The following is a 23,777-nucleotide window of genomic DNA, read 5'->3' as shown; positions in this document are numbered from 1 at the left end:
TATATTAATCCTGCCAATCCATGAGCATGGGAGATCTTTCCATCTTCTGAGGTCTTCTTCGATTTCTTTCCTCAGTGTCTTGAAGTTCTTATTGTACAGATCTTTTACTTGCTTGGTTAAAGTCACACCGAGGTACTTTATATTATTTGGGTCTATTATGAAGGGTGTCGTTTCCCTAATTTCTTTCTCGGCTTGTTTCTCTTTTGTATAGAGGAAGGCAACTGATTTATTTGAGTTAATTTTATACCCAGCCACTTTGCTGAAGTTGTTTATCAGGTTTAGTAGTTCTCTGGTGGAACTTTTGGGATCACTTAAATATACTATCATGTCATCTGCAAATAGTGATATTTTGACCTCTTCTTTTCCGATCTGTATCCCCTTGATCTCCTTTTGTTGTCTGATTGCTCTGGCTAGAACTTCAAGAACTATATTGAATAAGTAGGGAGAGAGTGGGCAGCCTTGTCTAGTCCCTGATTTTAGTGGGATTGCTTCAAGTTTCTCTCCATTTAGTTTAATGTTAGCAACTGGTTTGCTGTATATGGCTTTTACTATGTTTAGGTATGGGCCTTGAATTCCTATTCTTTCCAGGACTTTTATCATGAAGGGGTGTTGAATTTTGTCAAATGCTTTCTCAGCATCTAATGAAATGATCATGTGGTTCTGTTCTTTCAGTTTGTTTATATGATGGATCACGTTGATGGTTTTCCGTATATTAAACCATCCCTGCATGCCTGGGATGAAGCCTACTTGATCATGGTGGATGATTGTTTTGATGTGCTCTTGAATTCGGTTTGCCAGAATTTTATTGAGTATTTTTGCGTCGATATTCATAAGGGAAATTGGTCTGAAGTTCTCTTTCTTTGTTGTGTCTTTGTGTGGTTTAGGTATAAGAGTAATTGTGACTTCGTAGAAGGAATTCGGTAGGGCTCCATCTGTTTCAATTTTGTGGAATAGTTTGGATAATATTGGTATGAGGTCTTCTATGAAGGTTTGATAGAATTCTGCACTAAACCCGTCTGGACCTGGGCTCTTTTTGGTTGGGAGACCTTTAATGACTGCTTCTATTTCCTTAGGAGTTATAGGGTTGTTTAACTGGTTTATCTGTTCCTGATTTAACTTCGATACCTGGTATCTGTCTAGGAAATTGTCCATTTCCTGAAGATTTTCAAGTTTTGTTGAATATAGGTTTTTATAGTAAGATCTGATGATTTTTTGAATTTCCTCTGAATCTGTAGTTATGTCTCCCTTTTCATTTCTGATTTTGTTAATTTGGACGCACTCTCCGTGTCCTCTCGTTAGTCTGGCTAAGGGTTTATCTATCTTGTTGACTTTCTCAAAGAACCAACTTTTGGTTCTGTTGATTCTTTCTATGGTCCTTTTTGTTTCTACTTGGTTGATTTCAGCTCTGAGTTTGATTATTTCCTGCCTTCTACTCCTCCTGGGTGTATTTGCTTCTTTTTGTTCTAGAGCTTTTAGGTGTGCTGTCAAGCTGCTGACATATGCTCTTTCCTGTTTCTTTCTGCAGGCACTCAGCGCTATGAGTTTTCCTCTTAGCACAGCTTTCATTGTGTCCCATAAGTTTGGGTATGTTGTACCTTCATTTTCATTAAATTCTAAAAAGTTTTTAATTTCTTTCTTTATTTCTTCCTTGACCAGGTTATCATTGAGTAGAGCATTGTTCAATTTCCACGTATATGTGGGCATTCTTCCCTTATTGTTATTGAAGACCAGTTTTAGGCCGTGGTGGTCCGATAGCACGCATGGGATTATTTCTATCTTTCTGTACCTGTTGAGGCCCGTTTTTTGACCAATTATATGGTCAATTTTGGAGAAAGTACCATGAGGAGCTGAGAAGAAGGTATATCCTTTTGCTTTAGGATAGAATGTTCTATAAATATCCGTTAAGTCCATTTGGCTCATGACTTCTCTTAGTCTGTCTACATCTCTGTTTAATTTCTGTTTCCATGATCTGTCCATTGATGAGAGTGGGGTGTTGAAATCTCCCACTATTATTGTGTGAGGTGCAATGTGTGTTTTGAGCTTTAGTAAGGTTTCTTCTACATATGTAGGTGCCCTTGTATTTGGGGCATAGATATTTAGGATTGAGACTTCATCTTGGTGGATTTTTCCTTTGATGAATATGAAGTGTCCTTCCTTATCTTTTTTGATGACTTTTAGTTGAAAATTGATTTTATTTGATATTAGAATGGCTACTCCAGCTTGCTTCTTCTGACCATTTGCTTGGAAAGTTGTTTTCCAGCCTTTCACTCTGAGGTAGTGTCTGTCTTTGTCTCTGAGGTGTGTTTCCTGTAGGCAGCAGAATGCAGGGTCCTCGTTGCGTATCCAGTTTGTTAATCTATGTCTTTTTATTGGGGAGTTGAGGCCATTGATATTGAGAGATATTAAGGAATAGTGATTATTGCTTCCCGTTGTATTCATATTTGGAAGTGAGGTTATGTTTGTGTGCTTTCATTCTCTTTGTTTTGTTGCCAAGACGATTAGTTTCTTGCTTCTTCTAGGGTATAGCTTGCCTCCTTATGTTGGGCTTTACCATTTATTATCCTTTGTAGTGCTGGATTTGTAGAAAGATATTGTATAAATTTGGTTTTGTCATGGAATATCTTGGTTTCTCCATCAATGTTAATTGAGAGTTTTGCTGGATACAGTAACCTGGGCTGGCATTTGTGTTCTCTTAGGGTCTGTATGACATCAGTCCAGGATCTTCTGGCCTTCATAGTTTCTGGCGAGAAGTCTGGTGTGATTCTGATAGGTCTGCCTTTATATGTTACTTGACCTTTTTCCCTTACTGCTTTTAATATTCTTTCTTTATTTTGTGCGTTTGGAGTTTTGACAATTATGTGACGGGAGGTGTTTCTTTTCTGGTCCAATCTATTTGGAGTTCTGTAGGCTTCTTGTATGCCTATGGGTATCTCTTTTTTTAGGTTAGAGAAGTTTACTTCTATGATTTTGTTGAAGATATTTACTGGTCCTTTGAGCTGGGAGTCTTCACTCTCTTCTATACCTATTATCCTTAGGTTTGATCTTCTCATTGAGTCCTGGATTTCCTGTATGTTTTGGACCAGTAGCTTTTTCTGCTTTACATTATCTTTGACAGTTGAGTCAATGATTTCTATGGAATCTTCTGCTCCTGAGATTCTCTCTTCCATCTCTTGAATTCTGTTGGTGAGGCTTGTATCTACAGCTCCTTGTCTCTTCTTTTGGTTTTCTATATCCAGGGTTGTTTCCATGTGTTCTTTCTTGATTGCTTCTATTTCCATTTTTAATTCCTTCAACTGTTTGATTGTGTTTTCCTGGAATTCTTTCAGGGATTTTTGCGATTCCTCTCTGTAGGCTTTTACTTGTTTATTAATGTTTTCCTGTGCTTCCCTAAGTGTGTTCATGTCTTTCTTGAAGTCCTCCAGCATCATGATCAAATATGATTTTGAAACTAGATCTTGCTTTTCTGGTGTGTTTGGATATTCCATGTTTGTTTTGATGGGAGAATTGGGCTCCAATGGTGCCGTGTAGTCTTGGTTTCTGTTGCTTGGGTTCCTGCGCTTGCCTCTCGCCATCAGATTATCTCTAGTGTTACTTTGTTCTGCTATTTCTGACAGTGGCTAGACTGTCCTATAAGCCTGTGTGTCAGGAGTGCTGTAGACCTGTTTTCCTCTCTTTCAGTCAGTTATGGGGACAGAGTGTTCTGCTTTCGGGCGTGTAGTTTTTCCTCTCTACAGGTCTTCAGCTGTTCCTGTGGGCCTGTGTCTTGAGTTCACCAGGCAGCTTTCTTGCAGCAGAAAATTTGATCTTACCTGTGGTCCCGAGGCTCAAGTTCGCTCGTGGGGTGCTGCCCACGGGCTCTCTGCAGTGGCAGCAACCAGGAAGACCTGTGCCGCCCCTTCCGGGAGCTTCAGTGCACCAGGGTTCCAGATGGTCTTTGGCTTTTGCCTCTGGCGTCCGAGATGTGTGTGCAGAGAGCAGTCTCTTCTGGTTTCCCAGGCTTGTCTGCCTCTCTGAAGGTTTAGCTCTCCCTCCCACGGGATTTGGGTGCAGAGAACTGTTTATCCAGTCTGTTTCCTTCAGGTTCCGGCGGTGTCTCAGGCAGGGGTCCTGCCGCTCCTGGGCCCTCCCCCACGGGAGCCCAGAGGCCTTATACAGTTTCCTCTTGGGCCAGGGATGTGGGCAGGGGTGAGCAGTGTTGGTGGTCTCTTCCGCTCTGCAGCCTCAGGAGTGCCCACCTGACCAGGCGGTTGGGTCTCTCTCTCACAGGGTCTGGGAGCAGAGAGCTGCTGTGGGCCGGGATCCGCGGGTGTGGGACTTCCGGTAAACACAGAACGTGCCCGGTCCTAGAGGAATTCTGCTTCCGTGTATCCCAAGCTCACCAGGCAGCTTTCTTGCAGCAGAAAAGTTGGTCTTACCTGTGGTCCCGAGGCTCAAGTTCGCTCGTGGGGTGCTGCCCACGGGCTCTCTGCCTGATCAATGTTTTATTGTATTTTTTTTCCTTTTCTTTTTTTCCGAAGGTGGGGACTGAACCCAGGGCCTTGCGCTTGCTAGGCAAGCGCTCTACCACTGAGCTAAATCCCCAACCCCGTTTTATTGTATTTTAAGCACTATTTTCTTAATTAATAACCAATTAACTAATTTTGAGACAGGAACTCACTATGTAGCTCTGGTTGTCCTGGGACTTGCTATGTAGACTAGGCTAGCCACTAATTTATGGAGACTTGCCTGCCTTTGTCTCTTGTTGTGACTAAAAGGTTGAACCACCAAACCTGCTTTATTTAGTTAGTTTTGTTTTATTTTTAAAAATTCTTTTATTTTTAATTATGTGTGTATGGGGGAGGCTATGTAAGCGAGAGTTTCAGTGCCTGCGGAAGTCAGAAGAAGGCATTGGGTCCATGGGGGCTGGAGTGAGCTGCTTGCTTTGGGTCCTGGGAACTGAACTTAGGTTCTCTGGAAGAGCTGTGTGAGCTCTGAACCTCTGAGCCATTCCCTCCAGCCCCCTTTGCTTCATTTGAAACAAGATCTCATGTGGCTCAGGCTGTCCTTGAACTTATTCTGAGCCTGAAATTCCCACCCCTGACCGCTGAAATGATAGGTGTGGGTGGGCTATCATGCCCACTCAGAGGCACTAACTCTTAGATAAGTACCTTCCGAACTCTAGCCAGATTTCTAGGTCCTTTAATAGTAGGTAAAAGATCACTAGTCATCATACCTCCTGTATTATGTTCAAAATCCTCTCCCACAATGAATTTTAGGAGTTTAGGCATGGTGCAGGAGTAAGATGTCTTCCTAGGCCTCCATTGGTATGTATAGGTATGGCATAGGCACTGGAGAGCTAGGCTGTATAGCCTTGCCAGGAGAGCTGTGGGCTTGAGGAGATACCATGACTCTCTTCTCCATACCCACCCCCCTCTTCCACCCCATCCCTTCTTCCCTACATCCCTTCCCCCAACCACCCACCCGCCCACCCACACACACACACACATAAACACACACACACACATACACACACACACACACACACACACACACACACACACACACACACCGCAGACACACCTCTTACATGGCAATTCTGGTAGTGCTGCTGTTTAGATTCACCTGAAAATAATTAAACGCAAGCCAGGTCCAGGGGATTGTGAAACTAGGAAAAATAGGATTTTTAAAGCAATGGATCATTGAGGTCAGTCTGTACTAAGAATAAACTTGAGTAAGATATCTATATTTCATATTATTTTCTTTCCCCTTAGAGAAGAAAGAGAGTGAGTCCAGTTTCACCTGAACTAAAATGGTGAAAGTGTTTTTGCAATTTCCATGGCCAGAATATCTGGGACATCCAGAGACTTTTTTGGTTTGTGGATATACTTGGCTGCCCTGAATTGTATTAAAGGAAATGCAATAATAAGGAAAAGAGATTAGGAAACCTGAGGATATGGAGAGCTGCCTGTTAGTAAGAACACTAACCTCATGTTTTCACCGTTGTTTTTATTAATGTGGCCTCATTGAATAGTATTCGTTATAATCTTTTGTTGATGACATACCCTCTGCTTTCCTTATTTTGTGGTTTTATGAGACGAGGGTTTCATGTAGCCCAGGCTGGCCTTAAACTTGTTACGTAGATGAGGCTGGCTGGAACTCATGATCCTCCTGCCTACACATTCCAAGTGATGGGATTACAGGTGTGTGCACCCTGGCTCTGGGTGACATAATATTCATTACTTTATGGGCCTCCCTCCCTCCCTCCCTCCCTCCCTCCCTCCCTCCCTCCCTCCCTCCCTCCCTTCCTCCCTTCCTCCCTTCCATCTTTTTTTTTGGTTCTTTTTTTCGGAGCTGGGGACTGAACCCAGGGCCTTGCGCTTCCTAGGCAAGTGCTCTACCACTGAGCTAAATCCCCAGCCCCCTTCCTTCCATCTTCATTGGGTCATGTTATTCCTCCACATTACACTGTCTCTACTATCTACAGATTCAACACACATTTGTTCCCTGAACACTTCCTGGGAGGAATATTCTCACATGAGCAGCACACAAGGAAAGTGTCTCTTGCCTCTAAATCACAGCCCAGCTTCTTGATAGCTAGTATTGCCTTAACATTTCTGGAGGCTCAAGGTTTCTTTCTTGTGCTCTGGCCTTGGAGGTAGAAATTGTATTTGTCTTGTTCTCAGTTCCCAGCTCTAAGGATTGATCAGAGCAGCATCAAATGGGCAAGTCAGTTCTGTCAAAGTACCATGTAGGCAGAATCCAGCAAAATCAGGTCACAGGGGAGAACGGACAGGTGCTAAGACTCTCCTGAGCCAATGCCTAGTCATATGGAGATCTAGATAGCAAAAACCAGGTTGAAGATGTGTAAGGTCAGCAATAAGAGGTTGGCAGTGTGGGAAGCCTGAGGACAAAGCAAAAGCCAAAGCCATTCCAAAAGGTGACAAAGTTGGTAGAGACTACACTGGTGGAGGTAAAGGTCACTAGAGCTCAGGGCAAATTAACTTGGTCGATCCCTATCTACATGAATGGAATTAATGGAACAGACATTCTACAATTTCCCTACCTGCCTTGGCATGCTGGCTGTTTGGCCATGTGGTGTCATCACTGGCCAATCTCAGCTTGTCTCTCATCTTACTCTGTCTATCTCTGGCAATCTGCAGACTCCTCTAAGCTTTTTGGATGCATTCGTTTTGGATGGTGTGTGGGACATAGCCAAGCTGGAGGTGGTAAGGGCTGACAATTCATTCCTTGCAGCATGGCAGCTGCAAGAGTGAAAACTCCAGATTGCAAAGAATGCACTTATCATCTCAGAATGTGGCCAGGTAACTGATAGCCGGGAAACTTGCTTCAGTCTTGTCTAAGGTGATTTGACTTTAAGAGAAGAAGAGCAACTCAGCCTAATGGGGAACCTATTTAGTTACAAACCCTCTGGTATCTATGCACCCTCAAAGGGCTCCTTCGAGACATGACCTGTGACCACCAAGTGGGTAACAATGTTCATCATAAAACTGATAGAGTGGTTTACACTGACCATTGGTTTCTCGGCCTTTTCAGTATTGGTTCTAAAGAGACAACAAGTAGTAAACAATCATAAAACATACATGTCTAATCTGATGGGAGATTAGCTGGTATGGTTGAACACTTCCAAAGCTCCACATTTATACTATAAGATACCTTTCATAGTCACTGTAACTGCTTGGAGGGAGTGGGTGTCTGCCACTGTCAGGAAATATTTATTTATTTATTTATTTATTTATTTATTTATTTATTTATTCTCTTTACATCCTGATTGCAGCTGCCCTCTCCTCCATGTCCCCCCATCACACACTCCATTCCCTCTCCTCCTCTGAGAAGGTGGAGGCCCCACCTGGTATTTCCTTACCCTGGCACATCAAGTCTCTGCAAGGCTAGGTGCTTCCTCTCCCACTGAGGCCAGACAAGGCAGCCCAGCTAGAAGAACAGATCCCACAGACAGGCAACAGCTTGTGAGATAGCCACCATTCTAGTTGTTTGGGACCCACATGAAGGTCAAGCTGTACATCTGCTACATAGGTGTGGGCTTTTATGGTCCTTAGTCTGTTTTAAGATATAAACTTTGTATATGGATTAGTCAGCTAAAGGGAGTGGGAAAAACTTTATCACAGCTAAGCTTTGCTAAGCAAACACAAATGTCTTTAGGTAGCAGAGGTACTAAAAATGAAGGGACAAGCTGGGGGTCATAAGAAGGAATGATAGGAATGTGATGACCAGAGATGCCTCTAAAGGCATTCCTACTTTTTATTGTAAGCAATGTCAAACATACAAGAACATTAAAAGACTAATAAAAGGGATGAATGCCTACATGTCATCAGCTAACTAAATTCAGTACTTGCTAATATTATCCATACTTATATTTCTTTTTCTCTGTGCACACAGATGTTTGCACATATGTACATATGTACACATGTCTGATTTTTTGGAAGCACTTCTAATTAAAAATAACATAATGGTTATGAATTCTAAACAAACCAAAACTACAGATTTGCCCCAAGACTGATTGTGAACAATGAGGGATGGTTGGTACAGAAGCACAGGCATGCCTGAATAATCCTAGTCCAGCCGACACCAGGGAGCTCTGACACAGAATACAGTGGACTAGCAAACACTGACATGGCCATCAACTTACTTCCCATCCACCTTGTTTCTGGAAACAGTATATAATCCTTTACCAATATCTCACGGTTTTCTCTTTTTTAATTTTATTTGTGCTTTCATGAAATTTATCATACATACAAATAATTGAAAGAAAAACAAGCAAACATACATGAAAGGCTCTTGGTTGGATCTCCAGTACTCTAATCCAAGGGAGATGAAAGTGATAGTAACGTCCAATGGCCTTCGTCTGCTCTAACCTCATCTTATTCCCCTGTGCACCTGTACCATGGGCAGCCAACTACATCAATGCTTGTCTATTATTCTGTAGTTAAAGACATTATTTAAGCTTGTCTTCATTTGCTATAGACCCTTCTCAACTCATGATTGTTTTGCATCCTGACCAACTCACCCTAACTAAAACATGGATACCCCTGGCCTGCCAAGCATGACAGCCTGCAACACAGCATACTGTGGAATATTTGTTCCTCCCCTCTTGGCTCTGTGGCTCACTGGGAGCAGTGCATCACTGATACTGCTAAGTATCATCAAAGACAATCCCTGACCTGGGAAAAGATTCAAAATTCAAAGTATGATTTTTAGTTGATGTATGCCATTTTGACACTGTCGAAGTTGAGAGACTGAAAGTCAAATCACCCTTGAATTCGGTGTACTAGTCAGTTCTGTCACTGTGCCAAAATGTCTGAGATAGGCAGATTATAGAGGTGAAAGCTTTATTTTTGCTCATGGTTTCAGAAGATTCAGTCAATGCTCATTTTTGGGTCCCATGTAGCACAGAACATCTCCCGTGGTGGGAGAGTGTGGCAGAGGAGGCAGCTGAGAAGCAAAAGAGACAGACAGGAAGAGGCCAGATTCTCAGTCTTCCTTTAATGAAAACCTTCAAATGACCCAACTGCATTCTAATAGGCTGCACCCTCCTAAAGGGTCTATCATCTGCCAATATCACCAAACTGAGGATCAAACTTTTAACAACACACGGGCCTTTGGGCAGTCATTCTAAGTTGAAACTACCACACTCAGGGATTGTCTGTACACACACACTGGCACAAAGGACTGTTGATAGTGGCTGGCACGCAGTAGGTGCTTCATATTTGTTTCAGTTCTTTTTTCCCCTATTTTGTAGATTGACTTAAAAAACTTGAGTTCTCCAATAAAATTTTTGCAAATTGAATCCAAAAACACATCAAAATGATCATCCATCATGATCAACTAGACTTCATCCCAGGGATGCAGGGATGGTTTAATATACGAAAACCATCAACATAATCGGCTATATAAACAAACTCAAAGATAAAAACCACATTATCATCTCATTAGATGCTGAAAAAGCATTTGACAAAGTTCAACACCCCTTCATGATAAAAGTCCTGGAAAGAACAGGAATTCAAGACCCATACCTAAACATAGTAAGAGCAATATACAGAAAACCAGTAGCTAACATTATACTAAATGGAGAGACACTTGAAGCAATCCCACTAAAATCAGGGACTAGACAAGGCTGCCCACTCTCTCCTTACTTATTCAATATAGTACATGAAGTCCTAGCCAGAGCAATCAGACAATGAAAGGAGGTCAAAGGGATACAAATCGGAAGGGAAGAAATCAAAATATCACTATTTGCAGATGATATGATAGTATACGTAAGTGACCCCAAAAGTTCCACCAGAGAACTACTTAACCTGATAAACAACTTCAGCAAAGTGTCGGAGTATAAAATTAACTCAAACAAACCTCTACTCAAAGGATAAACAGGCTGAGAAAGAAATTAGGGAAATGACACCCTTCACAATAGTCCCAAATAATATAAAATATCTTGGTGTGGCTTTAACCAAGCAAGTGAAAGATCTGTATGGCAAGAACTTCAAGTCTCTGAAGAAAGAAATTGAGGAAGATCTCAGAAGATTGAAAGATCTTTCATGCTCATGGATTGGCAGGATTAATATAGTAAAGATGGCCATTTTGCCAAAAGCAATCTACAGATTCAATGCAATCCCCATCAAAATTCCTACTCAATTCTTTATAGAGATAGAAAGAGCAATTTGCAAATTCATTTGGAATAACAAAAAACCCAGGATAGTGAAAACTATACTCAACAATAAAAGACCTGGGGGAATCACCATCCCTGACTTCAAGCAGTATTACAGAGCAATAGTCATAAAAACTGTATGGTATTGTTACAAAGACAGGCAGATAGAACAGTAGAATAGAATTGAAGACCCAGAAATGAACCCACACACCTACAGTCACATGATCTTTGACAAAGGAGCTAAAACCATCCAATGGAAGAAAGATAGCATTTTCAACAAATGGTGCTGGTTCAACTGGAGGTCAGCATGTAGAAGAATGCAGATCGATCCATTCTTATCACCCTGTATAAAGCTTAAGTCCAAGTGGATCAAGGACCTCCACATCAAACCAGATCCACTCAAACTATTAGAAGAAAAAGTGGGGAAGAATCTCGAACACATGGGCACTGGAGAAAATTTCCTGAACAGAACACCAATGGCTTATGCTCTAAGATCAAGAATCGACAAATGGGGGCTGGAGAGATGGCTCAGTGGTTAAGAGTACTGACTGCTCTTCCAGAGGTCCTGAGTTCAAATCCCAGCAACCACATGGTGGCTCATAACCATCTGTAATGAGATCTGATGCCCTCTTCTGTTGTGTCTGAAGACAGCTACAGTGTACTTCTACATAATAAATATAATAAATCTTAAAAAAAAAAGAATCGACAAATGGGATCTCATAAAACTGCAAAGCTTCTGTAAGGCAAAGGACACTGTTGTTAGGACAAAACTGCAACCAACAGATTGGGAAAAGATCTTTACCAATCCTACAACTGATAGAGGGCTAATATCCAAAATATACAAAGAACTCAAGAATTTAGACTCCAGAGAGCCAAATAACCCTATTAAAAATGGGGTACAGAGCTAAACAAAACATTCTCAGCTGAGGATTATCGAATGGCTAAAAAGCACCTAAAGAAATGTTCAACATCCTTAGTCATCAGGGAAATGCAAATCAAAACAACCCTGAGATTCCACCTCACACCAGTCAGAATGGCTAAAATCAAAAGTTCCAGCGACAGCAGATGCTGGCGAGGATGTGAAGAAAGAGGAACACTCCTCCATTGTTGGTGGGATTGCAGACTGGTACAACCATTCTGGAAATCAGTCTGGAGGCTCCTCAGAAAATTGGACATTGCACTACCTGAGGACCCAGCTATACCTCTCTTGGGCATATACCCAAAAGATGCTCCAACATATAACAAAGACACATGCTCCACTATGTTCATAGCAGCCTTATTTATAATAGACTGAAGTTGGAAAAAAACCAGATGTCCTTCAACAGAGGAATGGATACAGAAAATGTGGTAGATCTACACAATGGAATACTATTTAGCTATCAAAACCAATGACTTTATGAAATTCATAGGCAAATGGATGGAACTGGAAAATATCATCCTGAGTGAGGTAACCCAATCACAGAAAAACACACATGGTATGCACTCATTGATAAGTGGATATTAGCCCAAATGCTTCAATTACCCTAGATGCACAGAACACATGAAACTCAAGAAGGATGACAAAAATGTGAATGCTTCACTCCTTCTTTAAAAGGGGAACAAGAATATCCTTGGCAGGGAATAGGGAGGCAAAGTTTAGAACAGAGGCTGAAGGAACGCCCATTCAGAGCCTGCCCCACATGTGGCTCATACATATACAGCCACCCAATTAGACAAGATGGATGAAGCAAAGAAGTGCAGGCCGACAGGAACTGGATGTAAATCTCTCCTGAGAGACACAGCCAGAATACGGCAAATACATAGGCGGATGCCAGCAGCAAACCACTAAACTGATAATGGGACCCCTGTTGAAAGAATCAGAGAAAGGACTGAAAGAGCTTGAGACCCCATATGAACAACAATGCCAACCAACCAGAGCTTCCAGGACTAAGCCACTACCCAAAGACTATATACATGGACTGACCCTGGACTCCAACCTCATAGGTAGCAATGAATAGCCTAGTAAGAGCACCAGTGATAGGGGAAGCTCTTGGTCCTGCCAAGACTGAACCCCCAGTGAATGTGATTGTTGGGGGGAGGGCAGTAATGGGGGGAGGATGGGGAGGGGAAGCCTATATAGAAGGGGAGGGGGAGGGGTTGGGGGATGTTGGCCCGGAAACTAGTAAGGGGAATAACAATCGAAATGTAAATAAGAAACACCCAATTTAATAAAGACAGAGAAAAAAAAAGAACTTCAAATAGACTGGACCAGAAAAGAAACTCCTTCTACTATATAATAGTCAAAACACCAAGTAACTAAAGAAAGAATGTTAAAAGCAGTAAGAGAAAAAAGTGGAGTAACATACAAAAGCAGACCTGTCAGAATTACTCCAGATTTTTCACCAAGACTATGAAAGCCAGAAGATCCTGGACGGATATAATAAAGACACTAAGAGAACACAAATGCCAGCCCAGGCTACTATATCCAGCAAAACTCTCAATTAACATATATGGAGAAACCAAGGAATTTCATGACAAAACCAAACTTACACGATATCTTTCCATGAATGTCCTAAGATAATAGATGGAAAACTCCAACACAAGGAGGGAAACTACACCCTAGAAAAAGCAAGAAAGTGATCTAATTTCAATGAACCCATGGTATGCATTCACTGATAAGTGGATATTAGCCCTAAATTCGAATTACTTAAGATACAATCCACAGTCCACATGAAGCTCAAAGTGAGGATGCTTCAGTCCTTCTTAGAAGGGGAACAAAAATATTCATAGGAGGAGATATGGAGACAAAAGTTTGGAGCAGAGACTGAAGGATTGGCTCCACCTGGGGATCCAGCCCATATACATAGGGCCACCAAATCCAGACAATACTGCAGATGTCAAGAGGTGTATGTTGACCGGAGTCTGGTATAGCTGTTCCCTGAGAGGCTCTGCCAGAGCCTGACAAATACAGATGAGGATGCTTGCAGCCAACCTTGGACTGAACACAGGGTCCCAATGCAGGAGTGAGAGAAAGGATTGAAGGAGCTGAAGGGGTTTGCAACCCCATAAGAACAACAATATCAACTAACACTAGGACCACCCAGAGCTCCCAGAGACTAAACCACCAACAAAGAGTACACATGTAGGGACCCACGACTCCATCCACATATGTAGCAGAGGATGGCCCCATCTGGCACTGATGGGAAGGGATCCCCTTGGTCCTGTGGAGGCTTGATGCCTCAGCACAGGCGAATGCTAGGTCAGTGAGGCAGGAGTGAGTGGGTGAGTAGGGGGGCACCCTCATATAAGCAGAGGGGAGGGGGACAGAATAGGGGGATTGTGAGTGGAAACCAGGAAGGGGGATAACTTTTGAAATGTAAACAAATAAAATAACCAATAAAAAAATTAAAGAAAGGAATTATGAAGACTTTTAAACATTTTTCTTTTAAAGGTTTGCATTTTTGGTTTTCCTCTTAAAATTATTACTTTGGAGGAAAAGGGGAGCTGAAATGTAGCAGGTTAATCTCTACAGATGTTGATGTGGGGGCTTCTCACTCTGCAAATGGACTAGAGCTAAGATTTTTGCTTCCTCCGGAACTATCTTCCTCTTGATTTAAAATAAGAACTGAACTTCCATCCCCACCTCATGTTGCCTGTGCCCTGGACCTCCTGCTGTCTGACCCTACTTGTCCTTGGGGGATTGGAGGTGAGGTGGCATAGTTTCTTGGAGTAGGTGAGAAAAGCTGCAGCAAGGTCATCTGAACTCTGTTGTAAGTGCCTTTAATACCCTCTGCCCGCGCCCCATTGGTCACAAAAAAGCATCTCTTCTAAACTGCAGTTTCGGATTGGCTGGCATTGTCTGTGACAGCAATCCTTGGTCTCTCAGGCAGTCCTCAATTTGCTCTTCTTGTAGGAGATGCCTTTGCAGTCACTCGTCCTTGTGTTTATGTAGAGGTAGCTGTGCTGTTCCTCCTACACCCCTACATCCTCACTCTTGATGCCTCATGATGTCTTTACCTAAGAACTGTTGGAAAGGAGTATGAATCCAAGAAACTCAATGCAAGATAGTTTATATCCTGGTCAAGTATTTACTGGGTGCTCTGTACTGTGCTTCAGGTAAACTAAATGCTGTGCTTGTAGAAGGGACTTAGACAAAACTCTATGTCCTTATGATGCTTACGTCCTAGGGAGGGATGACAGCAACTAATAACCATACACCATGACATGTACAATATAATGTAGTAATACAAAGTGGTATTGTGAACTGTGAGGTAAGTTCAATCGGACTTCTCAAGGAAGGAGAATTCTCAAGGAAACTGCAATTTTAGGTCCACATACACATATGTAATGCACATGTATTAAGATTTGTATATACACAGACGAACTTGTATATAAACAAATTCTTATGACTACACACATACACACATTCATACATATGTATACATTCTTTTAATTGCTAAAAGAAACTTAGAAGGAAGAAGGCACTAAATTAACAAGTGGAGTTAGCTGTGGTGAGTGAGTGGAAGGGAACTAGGTAGAAGGGGTATTGTTGGAGATGAGCCTTTTCTGGCTATAATTATATTAGATATATGTGGAGAGAATAACAGAAACAGAAAAATATTACTGTATAATCTCTGAAGAAGCAATAGTGTCAGGCCATCATCAGTGACTGCTAAAACCATGAGGTGAAAGGTTCCCATGGTGTGTCACAATGAATGGACTCAGTGTGGCATGTTGGCTCACACCTGCAATCCCAGCCCTTGGGAGGCTGAGGTGGGAACACTGGGGCTTTGAGATCCTCCTCAGCCTTACAGCAAGCTTAAATCCAGTCTGGGATGAATGAGACCTTGTCTTTAAAAAAGGAAAGAAAGAACCAGAAATGGAAAGCAAGGAAGATAGAATGACAGTATCACCGTCTGCACCAATTATCAAAGTCTTTGAATAGCTAAAACTGAGATAGCTCTGTGATTCTACAGTTGAACCTACACGAGCCTCAGACTGACTTCCATTCTACAGGAAGTAGGGAAAATAAACGAACCAATTAATATGCATCACAAGAAGGCAAACAAGCAAATCAGGTATATAGGACTTGCTTTTATAGGGCAATGATCAAGCGATCACCGACATGGGCAAAGGAGTGAACAGAAAAGGGGGCACACTGGACAAGTAGTTTATAGGACATCATACAGCAACTGGGAAACATAGAAGCCAATCAGAATAGTTCAACTAAGGACAGAGAGAAATGGTTGATTTCCTTATGTGTAATAACCTATAAAGGAAATAGGCTTTAAATTTTATGACCATATGTTTAGATGTGTATACAGAAAGATAGACTAGCTAGGGCAATTGATAACAGGAAAATTTGACTGACTGTTGAAATCAGGTGACAAGATTAAGGAAATTTATTGTCTTATTCTCCCTACTTTGTTTTAAAAAAGCTTCCTATTTTCTCTATATGCTAAAGATTTTAAACCTTCCATTTATTATTTATATAAGAAAATATATTCCAAGTCACTCCCCTTCATCTAGGAGGTCCTACTTGATTAAGCCTCCATTGACCTCTGGCCTTCTGTTCTACTCTTCCCGTATTTAGTATGTTCCAGTTAGTATCTTTCTGTTTCCTGACAGTTTCATGTCTAGACTCTCCTTCTGGGTGTTTTGATCACTGTCCCTGAACTATTCTTTCCCTGGAGTAAGCATAACTGGGTCTTCTCCCTCAGATCTCTGTTCTAACAATACATTACTGGAAGACTCTCTTACTGCTATAGCTGAACTAAGATTCCTTGCTACCTATTAATTGCTAATTAAATTTCCTTCATTGCAGTAACTGAAGCTGATGGTGTTGCTTTTTTTGTTTGCCTGTCTAGTTAGAATATCAACTCTGGGAGGGCTGGCCATGTTTTATTTCAGCTGCCATCCTACTGTCCCAAACCAGTGCCTGCCACATAGTAGGAATGCTATAATTGTCTATTAGAGGAGTGCATGACAGCTTGAAGACATGGAACACCACACCAGGATGGCACACCTGCTAATGTGCTAATCCTCTAGGAACACAGTGTGCTGGCCTGACCTCTATAAGTCATATGGTATGGGTGATCTTGGGGATGAAGAGAAGTCATCTACTAGACGCTGCTTATCTTCAGGGAGGATTTGTTTGTACAGATGCTTTGAGGCTCTTGCCTGGCTGACCTCCAGGTAGCCAGGTTTGTAAAGAAGGTGGAGCTCTCCTCCAGCTATCCACTTAACTGCTGCATCCTGACTCACCCAATTCCTGTCCTGGGCCATCCCTGTGATCTGTTTTCTTCTGGTTACTATGATAAACAAGAAAGCTGGTTGCTGAGGAAAACTCTAGCAGACTAGGCAGGGGTGGGGGTGTCACACCACAGGTGCTAAATTTTTGTTGTTCTTCCTTAGACAGTACGTTTTAAGATTGTGGTGTGGAGATTTATGCCCTGGATAGATATTTTTTTCTATGACAGTCTTGGATCTGGGGACTGATAATAAGTTCAAAGGTCTCTTCTAACATGGAATTCCGCTCCCCCAATCTCTCTCTCTCTCTCTCTCTCTCTCTCTCTCTCTCTCTCTCTCTCTCTCTCTCTCTCTCTCTCTCTCTCTTGTCCAGATTGACACTTGCATGTCCTGTAGTCACAGGACAAAACTGAATATGGATGGGCCTTTAGAACCCTCAGGATATCTGACGAGAGATACCTGGACAGAGACACCATTCAACTATTTTGAGTTCTACACATTGTAAAGGACCTTAGCCAATAACTGTGCTGTACACTTGGGTAATAGTGTTGTGTCATTGAAATTTGGAACAAAGATGTCACAATTTCCTGATAAGCATTGTCAAGGGCTTTCTTTATTACCCCCAGCACCTTCCAAATGCATTTCAGATATTTTCAATGTTACACTTCCATTTTTCAGAAGCAAACATGAACAGTGACAAGTCACCTTGGCAAAAGACATTAAAGAATGTCAGAGTCATAAGGTATATGTCTCAAAAAGACAGAAGTCTAGTTGGGCAGTGGTGGTGCACACCTGTAATCCCAGACCTCAGGAGGCAGAGAAAAGCAGATCTCTTTAGAGGTCAGTCTGTTTACAGAGCTACAGAGCAAGTTCTAAGACAGTCAGGCAAACAAACAAAAAAGGCAGAAGTCTAAGAATGTATGATACAGGTTTTAGGGGAATCTTATTAAGCAGCTGGAGAGATGGCTCAGTCAGTAAAGTGCTTGCCACTCAAGCATGAGAACCCAAGTTTGACCCCCAGCACTCATGTAAAATGCCAGGCAACCAGCGTCTGTAACTTTTGTGTTCTGAAATTAGGACAGGATAATCTGCTGGCAGCAACCCTAGCTGAGTGGCTAATGGCACTAGGCCATGGTTTGTATTTCTCAGCACTGGCTAGCATTAGTTAACAAAGGTTCGGTTGTGTCTTGTTGATGCTTCCTTGCAAACAATGGCCTTCCTCTTCAGCTGATTTCTATTAACACTGACAGACTGTCGGGAATCTGTGCTGGGCCCATGGATACTCTTCCTCGGTTTTGCTGTTCCACCCAACAACTTTGCCTATAGCTGTCACACTAGATAAAATAATTTCCTTTGATAGCTCACTCTGCTTTTTTATGTGCTCATAAGATAAACAATGTTGTTTTTGCCAAAACGGTTGCTTGGCTCGTTATTTACTTGCTGAGTCCAAAAATCAAAGGAGTATAGTTCAGTTTTTCATAACTTTTGTTGATATTTTAAATTGATTTGACATTTCCCATGTATTGGAAAATTGAAAAGTTGTTCAATTGGAAGGGAACTGACTAAAATAAGTGAAGAAAACGATAAAGGGAATCGGGTCTCGTCGCCTCTCCCACTTTAGACTTTCAATGGTTTTCCATTGAAACTTAGACTAGGGTCTGGAGAGATGGCTCAGTTGTTCACAGCATATACTGTGTTTGCAGGAGACCCGAGATTTGTTTCCAGTATCCCATTCAGCTCACAACTGCCTCTAACTCCAGTTCCAGTGGATCTGATATCTCTGGCCTCATCAGATACTGCTCCCCAGTTCACACATACACATAACCACACACACTTACACATAATTAAAATAAGAAATAAAACTTTAAGAAATAACTTAGAATAACATCCCAAACACTTGCTCAGACCTCTGTCAGTTGACACCTGCTTTCACTAGTCCTAAACCAGTCTCCTTCTTCCTCTAGTTCATCTGGATCTCAGCTTGTAAACAGTTAATGTTATCAGTATAAACAGGGTGTTGAGCAATACTGTGAGGATTTTACTTGTGATAAAAAGGGATGGCCTATAAACCCTATAGGAAGGCCAACAGTGTCAACTAATCTGGACCCCTGGGAGCTCCTGGAGACTAAGCCACCAACCAATGAGCATACACTGGCTGGTCCGAGAGCCCTGACACATATGTAGCCTTGTTTGGCCTCAGTGGAAGAGGATGTATCTAATTCTGTAGAGACTTGCTGCCCTAGGGTGGGGGATAACTTGGAGACCCTCTCCGAAGCAAAGGGGAAGGGTAGATGGAGGGAGGAACTCTGTAAGGGGAGACTGGGAGGAGGGGCAACATTTGGGATGTAAATTAAAATAATAAAAAGGGGATTGCCTATCAACATCATTCTCTTGCCTTCTTATTTTGTATCACACACACACACACACACACACACATATACACACACAAGCACTTTGGCTACAATTAGAAAAAGTGTGTGTTGATAACTGTGTTGATACAGATTTTTTTCTCTCCTTTTCTTTTCCCCTCTCCTCCCCTCTCTCTATGTGTAAGTGCATGTGTGGGTGGGCACGTTTTTGTGCACATATGTGGAGAGCAGGTCTTGTGCAGGCCTGGTGTTGGTAAACATAGCTGTTGTGATTTGATGAGTCTAATGGTCAGGTTGTGCTCAGAAAACAGTGTTTCCCAGCATACAGTTTTCCTTTCTTTTCTCTCTATACCTCATGCCTGTCTCTGCATAAACCTCTTAAACCTTTCTAGATATCTTTTTGGATATTATAGAAGTAGGTCGTAACTCTAGCCATTGTAATAATTATTACTGTTTCTTTTTATTTATATTTATTTTTATAGGTTTCATATGCATGCATGTACGGACACCACATGCCTGCAGACACTGGGGAAGCCAGAAGAGGGCATCAGGTATCCTGGAGTTGAAGTTGGAGCTGCCTTGTAGGTTCTTGGAACTGAACCTAGGTGTTGTACGGGAGCAGCAAGTTATCTTACACACCAAGGTGTCTCTCCACACACATGTAATCATTTCATTATTATTTTAAATAATTATGATATAATATAATTATTTTATCATTATTTTAGCATATAAGAAACTATTAAGGGCTGGAGAGATGTTTTGGGGGTTAAAAGCACGTGTTGCTCTTTCAAAGGACCCAAGTCCAATTCCTAGCACCCATGTTGGTTGGTTCACAATCGCCTGAAACTCCAGCTCCAGGTGTCCAGGTGATCCAATGACCTCTTCATGGCATACACCGTGTGTGTGTGTGTGTGTGTGTGTGTGTGTGTGTGTCTGTGTCTGTGTATGTGTGTGTGTGTGTGTGTTGTAGAAATGATTTATTTAAATATCTGGAGATGGCTCTTCTGTGCGGAGATCACATGAGTCACTGTGTGTTATCATGTGGACTCATAGAGCATGAAGATGGAAAAATCAGATTTAGAGAAGATCTGATGGCTGAGACAGGTGGCGCTAAGAAATGTTGACAGCTATTAGAAACAGGAAAGGTAGGGGAATAAACAGAACCTCCTCTAGAGCACCCTGAAAGAATAAAACAACATGTTAATTTTATCCCAGTAACATCCGTTTTCAGGTTTCTGGCCTCCAGAACTCGTAGATTAGTTGTTTGATGGGTATTAACCCATCAAAGCCAGGCATGGTGGCCTATGTCTGTAATCCCAACAGGTGGATCTCTCTGAGTTTGGAGCCAGCCTGATCTACATAATGGGTTCCAGACTAGCCAGCAGCTACAAAGTGAGATCCTGTCTCAAAACGTAAAGTCACCCAGTTGGTATCAATTAATAGTAGCTTCAATAGGAAACTCATACAATTCATACAATAGAAAAAATCATACGTGGACTTCAAAAGACGATCTTTTGTGAAGGGACCTGTTCAAATATTGAAAAGAAATTGGATGCTGTGCTACATGCCTGCTATCTCAGCACGTGGTGGGGAGTGGGGAGACCGAGACAAGGAAGATTACAAATTCAAAGTCAACTTAGGCTACATAGTGAACTCCAAGCCAGCTGGGGCTGCATAGCAAGATTCATTGTCTAAAAAGTTGAAAAGGCAGATGCCTGGGGCAGGGCATCCCGCAGAGGCAAAGGGGCAAAGGGGAAGGGGGATGGGGTGTAGAACTCTGGGAAGGGGGGAACACACACACACACACACACACACACACACACACACACACACACACACCACAGAGGGGGAGGGGATAAGCCAATGTCTTTTAGTGAATGAGTGGTTAAACAACAGTGACACAACCAGGCCAGGAAAACGGTGACTGCTCAGTTAAAGGAAGACTACTTCAATACATGGGAACTTAGATCCTGAGGGCATTATGCTCAGTAAAACGAGCAGACCTCAAAAGATTATGTGATTTTACTTGTGTACCATCCTTGAAATGACAAAGCTTTAGAGACAGAGAAGACAGTAGTGACTTCCAGGGGATTATTAATAGAAAAGGTGATATTTTTAAAGGATAGCATGGTGGCATTTCTCTGATGATGAAACAGTGCTATATTGTGATTGACATTAAAACTACTCCATTCTGTATAGAGAGTCAACTTGTGTACACTCATGTGCTCACAGACACAAGAGATGCACATGAATATAGTGAACACGGAATGAGGCCTAAGGCTAGTGCATATTGAACCATGTCGATTTATAGTCATCAGAGAATTTCACTCAGATGCACAAGGGATTCTACTTGTGTGACTTCTGGCGAATTGTCAAGTCACTTTAAAAATAAAAAAAAGCGGGGCTGGGGATTTAGCTCAGTGGTAGAGCACTTACCTAGGAAGCGCAAGGCCCTGGGTTCGGTCCCCAGCTCCGAAAAAAAGAACCAAAAAAAAAAAAATAAAATAAAGCATTAGACTTTTACTGTGATTATTTTTCTTATAAGATTCTTTTCTTGCCACTAACTGGGATTAAAGTCAGAACCTCATAAAACTAGTCAAGCACTCTTCTACTGAATGCCATCCCTCAGTAATACTTTTTCTTAGACAGCCCCTTTCCTTTGAGACAGAATTCATATAACACAAGATTCACCCATTTTATGGGAGGCTAAGTCAGGAAGATCATGGGTTCAGAACTATCCTAGACTACATAATGAAATCCTTCTCAATAAAGCCAAGTATTTTTAATGGAGAATAAAAGGAGCTACATATAAACTTTAAGACTTTAAAACTTCACCTTTAAAAATTTTTATTTAATCTTTTTTTTACACTCCAGATTTTATCCCCTTCCTGGTCCACATCCCATACCTCCTCCCTAAACCCCACTCCCCACCCCCCAACTCCACCAGACCTCCCCACTCTCTGGGTCTTCCAGTGTCTTGAGGGTTAGGTGCATCTTCTCTGACTGAACACAGACCCGGGAGTCCGCTGCTGTATATGTGTTGGGGGCCTCATCTCAGCTGGTGTACGCTGCCTGGTTGATGATCCAGTGTCTGAGAGAGCTCAGGAGTCCAGGTTAATGGAGACTGCTGGTCCTCCTACTGGGTTGCCCTCCTTCCTCCAGTTTTTCCCTAATTCAACCAGAGGGGTCAGCAGCAGGGGTCAGGGGTTCATTGGTTGGTTGTACATATCTGCATCTGATTATTTCAGTTGCTTGTTGGTTCTTTTGGAGGGCAGTTATGATAGGTCCCTTTTTTCGAGTGCCCCATAGTTTCAGTAATGGTGTCAGACCTTGGGGCCTCCTCTTGAGCTGGATCCCACTTTGGACCTGTCAGTGGACCTTCTTTCCCTCAGGCTCTTCTCCAGTTTTGTCCCTGCAGTTCTTTCAGACAGGAACAATTATGGGCCAGAGTTTTTGACAGTGGGATGGTAACCCCATTTCCTCCACTTGATGCCCTGTGTTTCTGCTGAAGGTGGACTCTATAAGTTCCCTCCCCTCACTGTAGGGCATTTCATTTAAAGTCCCCCTCTTTGAGTCCTGGGAGTCTCTCACCTCCCAGGTCTCTAGTACATTCTGAAGGGTTCCCCAACTCCTATTTCCCAAGGTTGCCTGTTTCCATTCTTTCGGCTGGCCCTCAGGGCTTCAGTCCTTTTCCCCCATCTAATACCTGATCATGTCTCCCTCTTTCCTTCCCTGTCCCCTTTCCCATCCAGGTCCCTCCTTCACCCCCCTCCTGTTATTGCTTTCTTCTCCCTCCCAAGTGGGATTGAGGTTTTCTCCTTTGGGTCCTTTGGTTTGTTAACAGTTTTGAGTTCTCTGGACTGTATCCTGGTGGATATTAGCCGAAAAAAATGTACAAAAAACTTCACCATTTTAAACAGATTTCACCAATGTTAGCTGGATTCTTTCACTTCAACCACCAATTAAGAAAGTTCAGCACAGACTTGCGCATAGGTCAGTTTGGTGGGGGCATTTTCTTTTTTCTTTTTCTTTTTTTTAAATTAACTTGAGTATTTCTTATTTACATTTCGAGTGTTATTCCCTTTCCCAGTTTCCTGGCAAACATCCTCCTAATCCCTCCCCCTCACCCTTTATGGGTGTTCCCCTCCCTGGGGGCATTTTCTTAATTGAGGTTACCTCTTCAAAAAGACTCTAGCTTGTGTCAGGTTGAAATAAAACCATCCAGCATATATGGCAACTCTATGCTTAGCTTTTTGAAGACTGTCAGTATTTTCCCAAAGTAGTTTACCTGTTTTCTATTTCTATAACCAATACTCAAGAATACTCATATCCCCACATCTCTAAAATTAGTTAATATGTCATTTTTTATCATTTCAGATACGAAATGCTTTCATGGTGATACTAGTTTACATTTCTCAATGATTAATGATGTTGAGCACTTTCTCATTTGTGTATCTTTTTTGGGAGAAATGTCCATTCACATCTTTGCCTCTATTTTTATTGCTTTGTCTTTGAATCAGAGC

Source organism: Rattus norvegicus, chromosome X, assembly GCF_021556685.1.
Source record: "Rattus norvegicus strain SHRSP/BbbUtx chromosome X, alternate assembly SHRSP_T2T, whole genome shotgun sequence".
NCBI lineage: Eukaryota > Metazoa > Chordata > Mammalia > Rodentia > Muridae > Rattus > Rattus norvegicus.
Note: the sequence above shows the minus strand (reverse complement) of the source record.